At 41.0% G+C, this 15959-nt stretch overlaps 1 protein-coding gene across 4 annotated transcripts in view; it reads right to left on the reverse strand.

Moving 5' to 3' along the window:
• The window catches only part of RAD51B (RAD51 paralog B), an 800423-nt gene that overhangs the window by 284284 nt on the left and 500180 nt on the right, over positions 1 to 15959 (reverse strand). The window lies entirely within an intron of this gene.

Raw genomic sequence — 15959 nt, forward strand, 5'->3', positions numbered from 1 at the left:
GGCTAGTTTTTTGTATTTTTTAGTAGAGATGGGGTTTCACCATATTAGCCAGGATGGTCTCGATCTCCTGACCTTGTGATCCGCCCGTCTCCGCCTCCCAAAGTGCTGGGATTACAGGCGTGAGCCACCGCGCCCGGCTAAATAAAGAAATTCTATTAGATGATCCTGAAGCTATTTTCCAACTCTGTGAAATGCTATGAAAAAAAGTAAAAGATTCCAAGTCTCTTCTACCATTCCCCACATTGTCAGACCTTATCAGCACTGCCTTCACCAAGCTTAAAACCAGATCCAGGAAGGTGAACTGGTTGCAGTGAAACCTGTTAGTATCATAGAGAAAGCCTGTTTAGGGACTGCAAAGATGCAAATCAGAAAATTACTAAGAGACTAAAGTACGCTGATTGTACTGATCAACTGAAAGAGTGGTTATCTTCTTTTTTAATGTTGAGAAAAATGTAAATGCAGAAAAGTACAGAGAAAAATATAACATATTTTCTGTTTATTTTTTCTTTTCTTTTCTTTCTTTTTTCTTTTTTGACACAGGGTCTCACTCTGTCGCCCAGGCTGGAGTGCAGTGGCACGATCTCGGCTCACTACAACCTCTGCCTCCCAGGTTCAACCGATTCTCCTGCCTCAGCCTCCCGAGTAGCTGGAATTACAGGCACCTGTCACCACGCCCAGCTAGTTTTTGTATTTTTAGTAGAGATGGGGTTTCACTATGTTGGCCAGACTGGTCTCTAACTCCCTATCTCAAGTGATCTGCCTGCCTCGGCCCCACAAAATGCTGAGATTACAGGTGTGAGCCACTGTACCCGGCCAACATATTTTCTATATTTTCTTCAGTTCTTGTTTGATATATATATAAAATATATACGTGTGTGTGTATATATATATCATTTGATATATCAAGTAAACTATGCCAATCACATTTCTTCCTCCAGTGACAACCACTCTCAAGAATTTGGAGAGATTATCTGTGCCACCATGTTATGGAAGCACTATTCACAATGGCCAAGATATGGAATCAACTTAAAGGTTCATCAACAGATGAATGGATAAAGAAATTGTGGCCTATATGCACAATGGAATACAGCTGATGCTTGAACAACACAGGTTTGAACTGCAGGGTCCACTTACATGTGGATTTTTTCAATAAAGTTATTCCGACCTGTCTCTCCTACCTCCCACTCCACCTCCTCCACCTCTTCCACCTCTGCCACCTCTGAGACAGCAAGACCAACCCCTCCTGTTCTTTAGCCTACTCAATGTGTAGATGATGTGGGTGAAGACTTTTACAAAGATCCAATTACATTTAATGAACGGTAAATATGTTTTGTCTTCCTTATGATGTTCTTAATATTTTCTTTTCTGTAGCTTACTTATTGTAAGAATACAGTATATAACATATATAATATACAAAGTATGTGTTGACTGTTTATGTTATCAGTAAGGCTTCCAGTCAACAGTAGGCTAATAAAGTTTTGGAGAATCCAAAGGTATTTGTGGATTTCTGACTGCATGAGGGTTAGCATCCCTCATCCCTGCATTTTTGTAGGGTCAACTCTACCATTCAGCCATAAAAAAGAATGAAATTCCACCATTTGTGACAATATGGATGAACCTGAAAGACATTATGTTAAATGAAATAAGCCAGGCACAGAAAACAAAATACCACATGATTTAACTTCTATGTGGAATTCAAAAAAGTTGATTACATAGAAGTAGAGAGTAGAATGGTGGTTATCAGAGGCTGGGGTATAGTGGAGAGCGGGATAGGAAGATGTTGGTCAAAGGATACACAATTGCAATGAGACAGGAGGAATAAATTTCAAGAGACCTATGGTAGAGCAAGGTGTCTACAGTTAATGATATATTGCATTCTTGAAAAATGTAGAGAGTGGATGTTATATGCTCTTACCACAAAATGGTAACTATGTAAGGAATACGTTTGTTTAATTAGCTAGATTTAACCATTCTACAGTGTACGTGTACTTTAAAACATCATGTTGTATATAACATACAATGTTATCTATGAATTTTAAAAAGAAAAATTGGTGTTCATCCTTCTGGCCTTTTAAAACAATAAAAATAAATATAGGCTTTGTTGTACATAATTTTACCTGTGAAGCAAAAGGTATCTCTAAGGCTCACAGCTAGAAGTGTAGATATTGGACTGCAGTGCTTGTGCCTGTTCACATCAGACTAGAGGCTGCCAGATAGTTCTTCAAAGTGACTTTACCAATTTCCTCTTCCATTAGCAGTTGGAGTTCCTGTTTTCTTACATGCTCACCAACATTTAGGGTTTTTGTTTTTGTTTGTCAAACTGATGGCTAAGAGTAGGATCTCATTTTTGTATTAATTTTTATTTCCTTAATGACTCGTAAAGTTGAATGCCCAAGTTTCTTCTAAAAATTACCAGTTTATATCCCTTGTCTATTTTTCTATTTTTTTTTCCTTATTGATTTGTAGGCATTCTTTACATATGACGATATTAAGATTCCTAACTTCTTAAAGCTAGAAGGTCGTAGGTTACAGGAGTCCCAGGATGGCCCCAACTGGGTCAAGGGGACACCAATCTGCTGAGTGGCTCTGTAGCAGAGCCTACATGCAGAGGCAGAAAGGGTGAGAGCATTCTATTCAGGGACCAGCTAACTGAATCCTCAGCTGGGTGGGTGGGTTGTGGACAGTGTCCTCTGGTTCTCTTTCATCTACCTATCCATTGTCCTGGTCCCTCCACTACGATACACCTCTATTTCCCAGTCAGTAGGAAGGAGAAATACAAATCAGTCATTTCAGCATCACTGATAGAATCACAGAATGAAGGAGAAAAAGTCTGGACTCTAAAAACAGATTTCACATAGATGAGATGATTTAAAGATGTTTCTTCTCAGCTCACAAAATATTAAGGAACAGATGAAACTAAACTGAACTGGAATAAGAAAAAAATATTTATCTTTATTTCTTTCTCCACACTTCAGTTTTTTCTTCAGGGAAAGCGCAGGGAATAGTTTTGTTTTCTTTGCCCTATGGCTAACTAGAGACCGCCTAGAATTAGAAATACAACAGATGCAAAATCTTCTCTTCTGTGGGGTGAGTGAATATATAGTTATAAGCTCCTTCCCCAAGAGAACTTAGATCTTTTAACATGTAGGCCAGGAGGCTGCTCCATGGTGCTGTCCCAAACTTTCTCAGTAGTTAAGAGCCATGCACCCTATAGAGGTTTACAAAGAAAACAATACTATGAAAGGGAGCTTATTCTCTTTGGCTTTTCTTGAAATAATGATCTCTGTCAAGCCTCAACTGTTAAAATGAATTGTATTTTGATTAATTACCTTTATTCTGTTAAAAAAATAAATGAGCAAAGTATGTGTTTACATATGCAGAGATGTATAATATACATATGTGTGCGTGTGTATCTCATTTATGTTTGTGTGTATATACCAAGAGTGAAAGAGCCAGCTGTTTTTGCCATTTATATTTGGGGGATGGGTGGGTAATACAGTAAGTTCTGTTGAAAGGAAATTATGGGAGAGAATCTGATATCCTGAATCTTTCAACAAGACAGGGTTCAGAGGGCAAGTGTGGAAATAAACTTAGAAACCAGCTTCTTGTTTCTAGATCGGTTTTTAAAAGTAAGCCTATAATGTGAACTCTCTTTGGAAGTCAGGTTTTTGCTGATGATGGTTGGGGCTTTTTGTTTGCTTGCTTGCTTGCTTTTGTTTCTAAGTAATTTTTCTTGCATAATTCAGTTGGAAAATGCGTGTGAATGGGGTATTGTTAAGATTCCTTTCCATCAAAATCACCATATTCAGCAAACTCCAATACTTTCTTTTTTTTTTTTTTGAGACGGAGTCCCGCGCCCAGGCTGGAGTGCAGTGGCCGGATCTCAGCTCACTGCAAGCTCCGCCTCCTGGATTTACGTCATTCTCCTGCCTCAGCCTCCTGAGTAGCTGGGACTACAGGCACCCGCCACCTCGCCCGGCTAGTTTTTTGTATTTTTTAGTAGAGACGGGGTTTCACCGTGTTAGCCAGGATGGTCTCGATCTCCTGACCTCATGATCCGCCCGTCTCGGCCTCCCAAAGTGCTGGGATTACAGGCTTGAGCCACCGCGCCCAGCCAACTCCAATACTTTCAACAACTAGTTTGCAGAACTGATATTCTTCTCTTCCCAGTTTTTCCCTGTAACTTGAAAACTACAAATATAGAAATTATCACTTGAATCTATGCAGGATAATTGATTGTGAAGTCAGACAACCTCTGTTATTAGCAGACTCACTTAAAAGCTGGAAACTCTCCTGGATAAATTACTTTTAAGTGACCATGTGGGCTCCATGAAGGGGAAATGACTGCCGGTGCAGAACACGCGGAATCTGTCTCAGCGATGTGGCCCAGGAAATTGCAGAACCCAGTTGTGGAGCTAATTAGTAGATATGTGGATGCATGAAAACTATAGTCACAGGAGCTTGTACTTACACAAAACATCCTGACTTGCCACATAGTAGAACTCAGTGAAATGACCCAACTAGTACAGAAAGATGTGGAGCAACATATGGACTTCAGTTTTTTTTTTCAAACTTTAAGTTTTAAATAAGTATAGATCCATTGAAACCACAATAATGCCAACACTATTGTTCTATTGTTCTTTCTTTCTTTCTTTTTTTCTTTTTCTTTCTTTTGTTTTTGAGACAGAGTCTCGTTCTGTAGCCCAGGCTGGAGTGCAGTGGTGTGATCTTGGCTCACTGCAACCTCCGCCTCCCGGGTCCCGGTTCAAGCAATTCTCCTGCCTCAGCCTCCTGAGTAGCTAGGATTACAGGTACGCACCACCATGCCCAGCTAATTTTTGTATTTTTAGTAGAGATGGGGTTTCACCATGTTAGCCAGGCTGGTCTTGAACTCCTGACCTCATGATCTACCTGCCTTGGCCTCCCAAAGTGCTGGGATTACAGGCATGAACCACAGTGCCCGGCTAGCTATTGCTCTTTAGAACAGCTTTTCCATGTATAAAACTAGAATTGTTTTTAAAACTATATTTTATATATATTTTATTTTTAAAATATAGTTTTCTGAGTCTTGGTTTGTAGTCTCTGGATCCAAAATTATACCAATTAAGTTGCAATAGGAAATACGCCAGATACATACTAGAGCTGACATTAAATGCTCCTGACTCAATATGGAACACTTAATTCTACCCTTCCAAACACAGTCACTAAGCTGTCCCATGATTTGCCTCACTTATCATATCTCGTTAATGAAGAAACTAATTGTGACTTGCTAATGGCTATACTGAAAGAGTAGAAAACAGAAATCCTGTATTATATTATTACTTTAATGTTAGTATTCCTTTGTTTTTGTTTTGATTTTTTTCTGATATGCTGTTTGTCTATATACAATATTTGCTTCTTCAAATGCATGCTATGAATGTTGGAAGTAACTCCTGGGTAGAATGTCACCTAAGGCAAACCAGCCAGTGTTTCTTCATCTTACCTTTTAAGACATACAGCAAGTGGTTCCACACTCTTTTGGTAAGTACATCCTCAACCTGGTAATCACAGAATCTTAGTGAAGAAAAATCTTAAAGGTCATCTAGTCCAACGTCACACCCAGTACAAGAATCCTATTTGCTTGAAAATATCCTTCCTTTGTATAAATGAAATGTCTAAGGCAATTTTCTCTTAATATACTCAGTGGAAGGGGAAAACATGTGGCCACCTTTTTCTTTATAAGAACTCTTTCTATACTTAAACACCATTTATTTTCTTCCTTCAATCTCCTTTTCTTTTAGTTAAATAGCTTACTTTCATCGCTCTTCAGAGATCTGATTTTCCATGCTTTTAATCATTTCAATTGCTTTCCACATCCTCTGAACATGCAGAAGCTCAACCTGGGCATGGCAGCTGAATGAGAGCTTTGCTAGTGCCTTATTAATGCCGAATATGGTGACTCAGTTTTTAATGCCAGGCTCTTGTTAACATAGCCTAGCATCATGTTAGATTTTGAAGTGTTTTTTTCTTTAACATAATTGATTCTTTACTTCAAATGTTTATGTTATCTATCTATCTATCTATCTATCTATCTATCTATCTATCTATCTATCTACATATATATATTTTTGAGATGGAGTCTTGCTCTGTCGCCCAGGCTGGAGTGCAGTGGCATGATCTCGGCTCACTGCAACCTCCACCTCCTGGGTTCACACCACTCTCCTGCCTCAGCCTCCCGAGTAGCTGGGACTACAGGCGTGCAGCGCCATGCCCCGTTAATTTTTTCATACTTTTAGTAGAGACGGGGTTTCACCATGTTGGCCAGGATGGTCTCAATCTCCTGACCTCATGATCCACCCGCCTCAGCCTCCCAAAGTGCTGGGATTACAGGCATGAGCCACTGGGCCCAGCCCAAAAAATATTTTTAACATTAACTTATTTAAAAGAAAAATCCTCAGATTATTTAGAATGATCTTTTTAAAGGTAAAAACCAGACTCTACAGGGTTTTAGCAATATTTAATTACAGATACCACACACAGTTATCAGTCCCAAGTTTCTTCCTTTACTCATACAGAATTCTGTATGCATATTATCATGCTCTCTGGAACCAAAGAAAAGGAAAGGTACCTCTATAGATTTCTGGAATTCTTAGCTGAAGCTGACATTAGTATCTTTTTAGTAGCTTGTAGCCTCCATGGGGTTGTGGATCCCAGAAGCTGAAATTCTCAGATGTGTTGGTATTTCACTCAGGAGTTTAGGTTATAAGTGACAGAGTGCACACTCAAATTGACATAATAAGCCTGGGTGTGGTAGATCATGCCTGTAATCTCAGCACTTTGGGAGGCTAAGGCAGGAGGATGGCTTGAGGCCAGGAGTTTGAGACCAGATTGGGCATCACAGTGAGACCCCATCTCTACAAAACACAAAAAATTAGCTGGATGTGGTGGCATACACCTCTTGCCCTAGCTACTTGGGAAGCTAAGGTAGGAGGATCACTTGAGCCTAGGAGTGTGAAGTTATAGTGTGCTATGATCATGCCACTGCACTCCAGCCTGGGCAACAGCAAAAGACCCTGTCTCAAAAAATATATACATAAATACAACTAAAAAGTGACATAATAAACAAAATAACTGGTAGTGCTGGGGGTAGATTTAATGGGTCGTATGACCAAGGTGGCTGAACTTGTGTGGTCAAATGATGACGAGAATCAGTCTCTGTTCTTTCAACTCTTCCTTGCAATGTGTTGGCAGTCTTAGGCAGGCTTCTCCAAAGTGGTGGCTACAGGCTTACACTGTACTAATTTAGTGACCCGAGCTTACAGAGGCTCCTCTTCCCCAGAAGGCTCGGCCAAATTCCTATGGTTGGATTCTCACATGCTCAGCTTCAGTTACATATTCATTTCTAAACCAAGCACTGAAACTTGTTTGGTATGACCCAAGTTCAGAGCCAACCTCTAGAGGTGGAGGATGGGGTCAGCTCCATGTGAACCACATAGATGGAGAAGAAAAAATTGAAGTTCTGTTTCCAAAAGCCAGGGGAGCTGGACAGGGGAGAACACAGGGTTCTTCTATTCATAGCTCTGTCAGTGTCTCCTCGTGGCTGTCAAGGAATCCACAAATGGTATAGTCCGTGATATAGAGTACGGAATCACTAAAGGGTTGAAGAACAAATCCACAGGCTAGCTCTGTGACCACCAGCACAAGACTTCAAACATGTAAGGACAACAGAAGCACTGCCTAGCAATGCACAGGAGAAAAGTTTGTTGGGTTGAAAGTAAAGGAGAGGTGGAGAAAGGGTTAAGAAGATACAGTACTTTCTGTGTAATTTCAGGGAGCAAAACCTAAGAATTAGAGAAATTGTTCCCATAGATCTAAGAAAAAGCATATATTTAAAGTCTGTAATGAGCATTTCTTTGTCCCCTGGTTCAGTAATGTTCTGATCGAAATTTTGCAGTGACTTTAAGGCAGCTTAGTAAAACAGGCAGAGTGGCCATAGAACAAGGCTGCATAAAGGTACATGAGGTATATAGGAAGGGAAGAAGGGACAGAGGGTTCCACAGGGAAGTGAGTGCCTATGGGGCTCTAGGCAGAGGTAGGTTAGCTGTTCCAGTAAATCACCTACCTTTTGACAGTGATTTAAAGGGTTTCTTGCTGAATGATAGTAAAATAAATACGTATTAGTGAATAACTAGAGGACAAAACCCTATTCTGAAACACAAATAACTGTGCTGAAATGTACCAGGATCATGTTTACTAAGGCACAGTGATTACATTTTAAATTCTAGTTTATTTTTCCTTTCATAGTCGCAGATATCCCTTTGTACTTATAAGTTGACTTTAATTTATGAATATTTTATACTATGTTTTAATAATACCTTCTCAAAGATTAATACCTACTCATAGTGGTTAGAACTTGAAATAATTCCAGTGTGTTTACCTTTGGTTCCTTGCTGAATCTTAAGTTAATTATAAAAATACTTATAAGAAATAAAAATAACCTCATTGGGTAATATGGGCATTGATATTAAAAGCAAAAGGGAACCAGGAAATTTAGTTGGATTCCCAGAGGAGTCTTTGGCTGAGAAAGGTTTGGGAAGCACCACACTAGCTAGATGCCTCCAAGCGTAATATACTCTTGGCCTAAGCGTAGAAGGAGAAAGCAGTAGACAGAAAAAGGGGAAACGGAACAACTCTTTGTTTAAAAAAAAAAATCTGAAGAATAGCATGTTTTATTCTCTGTGTGCTCTGGAGGAAATTTATACACAATCCCTCATCCCTCCCCACCAAAAAAATGTGGTGGGAGGTCAAACTAATGACACTGAGAAAAATATCTGACATCATCAGATTGATGGTTTAAGAACTATGGCAGAAATACTTTAAATCTATTAAAATTTTAGTTTTCTAAAACAGATAAAATTAAGATACACACCCTTACCTCTAAAATCAAGTGTGAAACATGTTTGCTGGATATCTTCCTGTGTGCCCCTCTAGATTTACTCACAATCATTCTTCACCTCCTCTCTGCCCTGGGACCTGGCCTGTGTGTGTCACAACAACAGGACTCTCCTGGGTTGGGCCACTGGGGTGCACCAGCAGGAGATTTGAAGGAGCAGAGTGATGTTGGGCTATGGGCTGGATGTGCCTCTTAATGAAAGGTCTCAGATCCTGCTAGGCAGTCTTTTCCACACAGCCCCCTCTATCTCCCGCTTCCAGAAACCAGCCTGTTCTCTCACCTTCTCAGTCTAGGGGCACTAATGGAGCCCCACTGTAATTAGCCTCGGAATACTAAAGTGCGCCATCTCTTTCCTGATGGCATCCTGGTTGATACAATATGCAATGTTTTAGGTTGAAAGAAATGTAGTTAGGTTGTAGAAAAAGTTCTAGTGGCAACCTGTGCTCATTTTATGTCTACTCCTAACATTTACTACTATTTTTATTAGAGTTGAGTGTGGGCCAAGCCTAGGCAAAAGGAGGTTTATAATCAAAAGCCTTTAGTTCTCTGTTCATGATCTAGTCCTAGATACAGACTGGGCTGGAACAAGAACTACTTGGCTTTTATTACATTGACACAAGCCTGTGTCTCCTCTTAACTTTCCTCAAACCTCTACATGTCCTTATAACCTGTCACCCTTTCTTTTCACTGGGTAGTAGTGGGGCAAATAGCACAGTGAGTAACAGTGTCCAGGACGGTACTAAACACACAGTAAGTTTACTTGGGGAAACATGTTTTACTTAAAGAATAATAATATGCTGGGCGCGGTGGCTCAAGCCTGTAATCCCAGCACTTTGGGAGGCCGAGACGGGCGGATCACAAGGTCAGGAGATCGAGACTATCCTGGCTAACCTGGTGAAACCCCGTCTCCACTAAAAAATACAAAAAACTAGCCGGGCGAGGTGGCGGGCGCCTGTAGTCCCAGCTACTCGGGAGGCTGAGGCAGGAGAATGGTGTGAACCCGAGAGGCGGAGCTTGCAGTGAGCTGAGATCCGGCCACTGTACTCTAGCCTGGGCGACAGAGCGAGACTCTGTCTCAAAAAAAAAAAAAATAATAATAATAATAATAATATGATTCAATTAGTATTTAATAAAAGATGAAAATAAATTGTTACAACTAAGCACCTCAATAGCAAGAACCATGTCTCAATCATTTTTCCATTCCCCAGATCTAGCACAGTGCTTGATACTTTGTAGAGAGCCATTAAAAAACACTCAGATAAATTACAGTGTTAAGTTCTAAGCTACAATAGGATGGTCAGTGCTATGGGTGGCCACAGTTGTGTATACTGAGTGTACATTTATGCTTGGGTTCCCTTTCGCTCTTCTTAATAGAACATCATTGATGTCTTCCTTGGTGTGGTTTTTCGCCTATTTTGGGTCATGGACTTCCCCTTTGAGAATGTGATGAAACAATATACCTACACACCAAAAGATAAGTATAGGTCAAGGACTAAAGATAAAAAATACTCTTAATCAAGATGTTCTGCATAATACTGAAGCAGACATTGTCCCTGTGCAATAAAAGGGCAGGGCACAAAGTACTCTATGAAAAATCTGAAGAAGTTCATTTCAGTTCAGACTTCACAAAAATATACCCTAGAGAAACCTACTTTCTTTATCCAAACCCCCAACTTCTGATAATGGGTACCTATGATGGTGGTTGTTGATAATGACAGCTCTCACCATAGGCCAGACATTGTGCTAAGTGTTTTACATATTTTAATGTATTTAACCCTCAAAAACATATCTTAACTCATTTAATCCTTATTAGGTAGGTACTATTATCCTCATTTTAAACATGAAGAAGTTGTACACAAGGAGGATTAGCAGATTGCTCAAGATCATAAAAGTAGTTAGTGAAGGAGCCAGCATCAGACCCAGGTTGTCCCATTCAAAGGCTTGAGCTCATACCTGCTCCTAACTACCTCACTCCACTAATGGAATTTATTAGAACATACTTGTTGAGTAGCTAATGGAGTGTAAGCCACTGTGTTAGTTGCTGTGGGAGACTCAGAGACATATACAAGAGAGTTTTCCCTGAAGAATGCATAAATGCTAGGGGAGGGGATAGGCAGATAAAGCCTCATTTGCATTAATAATACCACATGGTACAGGTGAGGAATAACTAGGGGAGAACATCAGCACTACCGAAGTAAAGCATGAGTAGATAAGTCAAAAGCAGTCTGGGAGGTGATATAAACCTCTAGAGAAAAGGACACGGGAACAGGAATCCAGAGACTTTGAAAAACTAATGGTAGGGATGACAATCTGAAGGAACAAGGGGAAATAATAGTCACACCCTGGAAAAAAACTTTATATTCAACATTAATATACAACATGAAACACAAAAGTTTATATCTTAAGTATATTATTTACATAGCATAAAAGGAAAAAAGTTCTAGAGAGTTCTTTCATGTCATTAGAAGATGCCACTTGAAAGCCAGAGCACGTGCTGACTGAGCCCCGGCCAGTCCTGGTTCTTGATCTTGTCATCTGCTGGGCTGTGTGCCAGCTGACAGAGATAAAGAGATAGGGTACCTACCCTCAAGAAACATACAGTTTATTGAGAAAGAAAAACTACTGTGCAATTTACTATGAAATGTTTTGGTGCCCATGACAACAGGGGATGAATAGAGTCTATGAGATGAGGCCTGGATCAAGTGTCATCCCTGCCCAGATGTGCAGGTTGTGTATAGATGTTTTGTTCAATCTACTTGGGCTCAAATGGTCCATTCTAACACTGAGTGGGCTTTAGAATGTAAAACAAGAGCTTACTTGAGAACCACCCAAACAGCACCATAAGTAAACTATATACCATTTATTAATATGTCAGGCACTTATACAATCAATTCTAGCATATACACCTGAGAGTGTGGCTTTATTTATGATCCTCTAAGAGGTTTAACTTTTTAGAGATTGGAGGTACCTGTCCTAGCTTTTATTCTCAGCTTCTTTTCCAGCTGTTCTTGGCTGTCTTGTAGCTTCTAAGGACTCACAATGGTATGCCCTGTTTAACAGGTCCTCTGGGCTCTTTCTGCATGCTCTCATGGAATCTGAATATCACGCGTGAAGGTGAAGCTTGAACTCCGGAAAAATGTCTCCACTCCCGCTTTCATTCTCTGTGTGTGAAGCATCTGTGCATCACTTTCTCTGATGCAGGGCTAGGTTTCCCCAGGAGTCTCACTCTGTCATCCAGGGTGGAGTGCAGTGGCGTGATCTCAGCTCACTATAACCTCCGCCTCCCAGGTTCATGTGATTCTCCTGCCTCAGCTTCCTGAGTAGCTGGGATTACAGGTGACTGCCACCACACCCAGCTAATTGCTTTTGTATTTCTAGTAGAGACGGGGTTTCACCATGTTGGTCAGGCTGGTTTTGAACTCCTGACCTCAAGTGTCCACCTGCCTCGGCCTCCCAAAGTGCTAGGATTACAGGCCTGAGCCACCATACCTGGCCCCCAGTTCTTTCTTGTTTGTACTGTGCCTCCTGTCTGGATGGCCTCCCAGTTCCCTAAGGAACACCACCCTTAGCTGCCAAGGCCTCAGACTGAATGCCCAGTGATGTCACAAGTGGAGGCTCAGCCCAGGATCCAGTACGTAATAAGCACTCAGTAAAGGTTTGCTGAACTATGAAGGAACAAATAAATGAATGCTCACAGCTTCAGGTCTCTAAGAAACCCTGCCCTCGGCCACTAGCAGCAGTGCCTGGCTGCCACAGACTGACTGTCCAGCCTGTAGCTAATATCAGTCCCATCCTGGATACTTCATCCCTACAATCTGCTCTCACTCCCAGATCCCATGGCCTCCCTGGGCGCTCCTGTTTTTTGGGTCAGGAAGGCATATTTATTTTGTCCCTGTGTTCTCCTCGGGGGAAAAACAGCTCTGGGCTGAGTGCTGCTGGGAAGGCTGCCCCTAGAAATAAGAGATGTTTTCCCTCTGTGTATGTTCTTGCTTCACCTTTTGAAATTCTTATAGTCACGAATCTACTGGTCAAGGTTATTAACACCACACATCTAACCAACATCTAACTGTCCCTTTTTAACCAAACATTCAAGGTGCTAGCTAAAAGCATTCCTGGTAATTACACAAAGCTAATGCCTTAAGCTTTCTGCTTGTAGGCAGCCCTTCTTTCACCTCACAGTCAAATCCCAGTAGACTCCCCAACATTCCCCTAACTTAAAGGTGGCTATCTCTACCGAGGCCCATCTTAGCTTTTAGGTTCCTAATAGTCCAACACAAAGCAAGGAGACAATGGCCTTTCCACAGAGTGCATCTATGAGGCCTGGAGGGCAAGATTCTCTTAGGTGCCACTTAGCTGTAGGCCAACTATTTCCTAATCTGCAAAAGCTCAAATCAGCCAATCAAAACACATGGATAGAGTACCACCTATGCACAAGGCATGGGAATGATACACAACCATCAGAAATGTAGGCCTCACTCCTCAGAAGAAGCTTATGAATGACAGAAAGGCTTTTTAAATAAAAACCCAGCATTATAGGGCCACACATGCTGACAGTCAATATGAAGTAAAGGCAGTGAAAGCAATTGATACATGTGGAAGGAATGGGGAAGGAAATTTGGATGGCAGTTAAAATGGGAAATAATTGGTCAGTTTGGCCAAAATACAGGTGAGAAGAGATTCATCAAGCTGGACTAATTGTCAAAATCCATGAGTGAAATTACGGAACATGCTCTCTTGTAGGCCTTCAAACTGCCAGTTGGATTTATTTTGGACCCCTTCAAGATATCATACAGAAGTTGAACATAGTTCTTCATGCATGAATTAAAAGAAAAACACTATTATTATTTCTTCCTTCATTTTACACATTTATTTGATCTAGTGCTTACTACATGCTAAGCACTGCTCTAAGTGTATTGTACATATTAAGTCATTGTGTTGGGCGCAGTGGCTATGCCTATAATCCCAGCACTTTTGGAGGCCAAGGCAGGTGGATCCCTTGAGCTCAGGAGTTTGAGACCAGCCTGGGCAACATGATGAAACTCCACCTTTACCAAAAATACAAAAATTAGCCAGGTGTGGTCCCAGCTACTCAGGAGGCTGAAGTGGGAGGATAACTGGAGCCTGGGAAATGGAGGCTGCAATGAGCTAAGCCGTGATCGCACTACCGTACTCCAGCCTGGATGACAGAGCGAGACCCTGTCTCAAAAAAATAAATACATTAATTTTAAAAAATTAAAAATTAACTAATTGAATCCTCATAGCAACAATGTGAGATCAGAATGATTATTTTGCCTGTTTTACAGAAAGGGTACTTTTACAGAAATGCTGCTATTTGCTAAGCCCCTAAGAAGCAACAAAATGCTAAGAGCAGAGACTCATCAATGATGTCTTCCCAGAGCTTCTTGAGAAATCTTCCAAGTCTATCACTTACTAAATTGTTTCTGAAAGCCCCTGTGGCACCAGCATTCCACACCCAAAAGGAGAGAATCAAAACCTTTGCAAGCTTGCGGAGTGTATAAATTGGCTAAATTAGACCCGAAGTGGGAAGGTGGGTTAGAAAAGGACAGGGGAATGTGAGGACGGAGAATAAAAGGGGAGTGGGCGGCTGGGCTGCCCTAGTCTTGCAGTGCGGAGCAAGATTCCTTTTTTCAGATGCGTAGGGCTAAGAGAGAAGATCATAATATTATACCTCTTATTATGGCTTTTTCCCCCCTAGTTTTACTTTTTTGGGGAGTGGGGTTTAAATTTCCTTTTAGAATTGGATAGGCTTGATTTTAAAAACCGTGAGAAGTTAGCGGTTAAAGGAAACAGGAAGTAGGAGAAATGTGGCACAATAGGGACTTGGAGACAGATGAGGAGAGTGCAGAGGAAAAGAAAAGAGGAGGTTTGCTGTACTTCTGCAGGGGGGAAAGAAACATGAGAGATGTGTTGAGAGTTGGAGGAGAAAGGCTGAGAAAGCTTTTAACCAGAAAGAGGCAGTGTTGTAGTGTGATCCTATGAAAGCAACTCTTTCAGACCTTTGGATCCATAACCCACAGCATAAGAAAAGCTATTGGGATACTTGGTAGACCACACCCACAGAGCTATTTCACACTTAACAACTGCGGCCACAGCCGATGATGGGATGGAAGGGCTAACTTCATAAACTTTCCCAGTTGGACCAAGTAAAACTTCTTATTTAATGAGATCAAAATGCTGACAAATCATTTTATAGAGGGAGTGAGCCAGGAGGAATACGTGTTGGTTCTAAAAGAAAATGGGTGTTGGGCAGTATATTTTTGTTACTTCTTAACCAAGAGGAAAGCAAGGAGGAGGAAGAGAGGGGCAAGGCCTCTTGCCTTTGGCAGGCAGTAGGCTGAGTACTACAGCAGCTCTGCAGAATTCGAACAGCCATCTTGGAACAATCATTTGACTCCTATGTAAGCTCATCTCAAAGCTGTTAGCTATTTACAGTCTAAGCCTTGAGAGTCTCCTCAGGCTCTTTAAAGATATTGAAATGATGACACATTTTAATATGTCAAATTTAATATTACAAAATGTTGTAAGAAAGTTTCAGGGCTTTCTTTCCCCATTGGTTTAATCATATGCATATAAAACAGGAGGCATCTAAAGTTAACATCTTCTAGTGCCCAGATTTTTGTGTCTACTGCACTGCTGTGTGATACACATGGACAAAGATTCTCTAAGGCCAGTTTCAGAACAATCCAGCCAATAAAGAACAAGGAGAGAAGGGAATGATTCCAATATCAAGCCAAACTGGGAGCTTGGGGAGGCAGAGGAGAAGTGGAGAATCCGAGTGCACCACGTGCAGTAGTACAGTGGTTACTGAAGGGGTTTTGGAGTCAGACTGATTTGAATGCTTATCCCACTTCTGCCTTTCAATGGCTCTGTGACCTGCAGAAAGTTACTCAACCTCTCTGGGTTTTTATTTCCTCATCTGTAAAATGGAGATAACAGTATTTGTCTCATAGGGTTGTTAGAAGGCAGTATGAACTCATGTAGGTAGTGCAGGTAAGGCACTGGCACA

Source organism: Colobus angolensis, unplaced genomic scaffold (assembly GCF_000951035.1).
Source record: "Colobus angolensis palliatus isolate OR3802 unplaced genomic scaffold, Cang.pa_1.0 Scaffold3, whole genome shotgun sequence".
NCBI classification, from domain to species: domain Eukaryota; kingdom Metazoa; phylum Chordata; class Mammalia; order Primates; family Cercopithecidae; genus Colobus; species Colobus angolensis.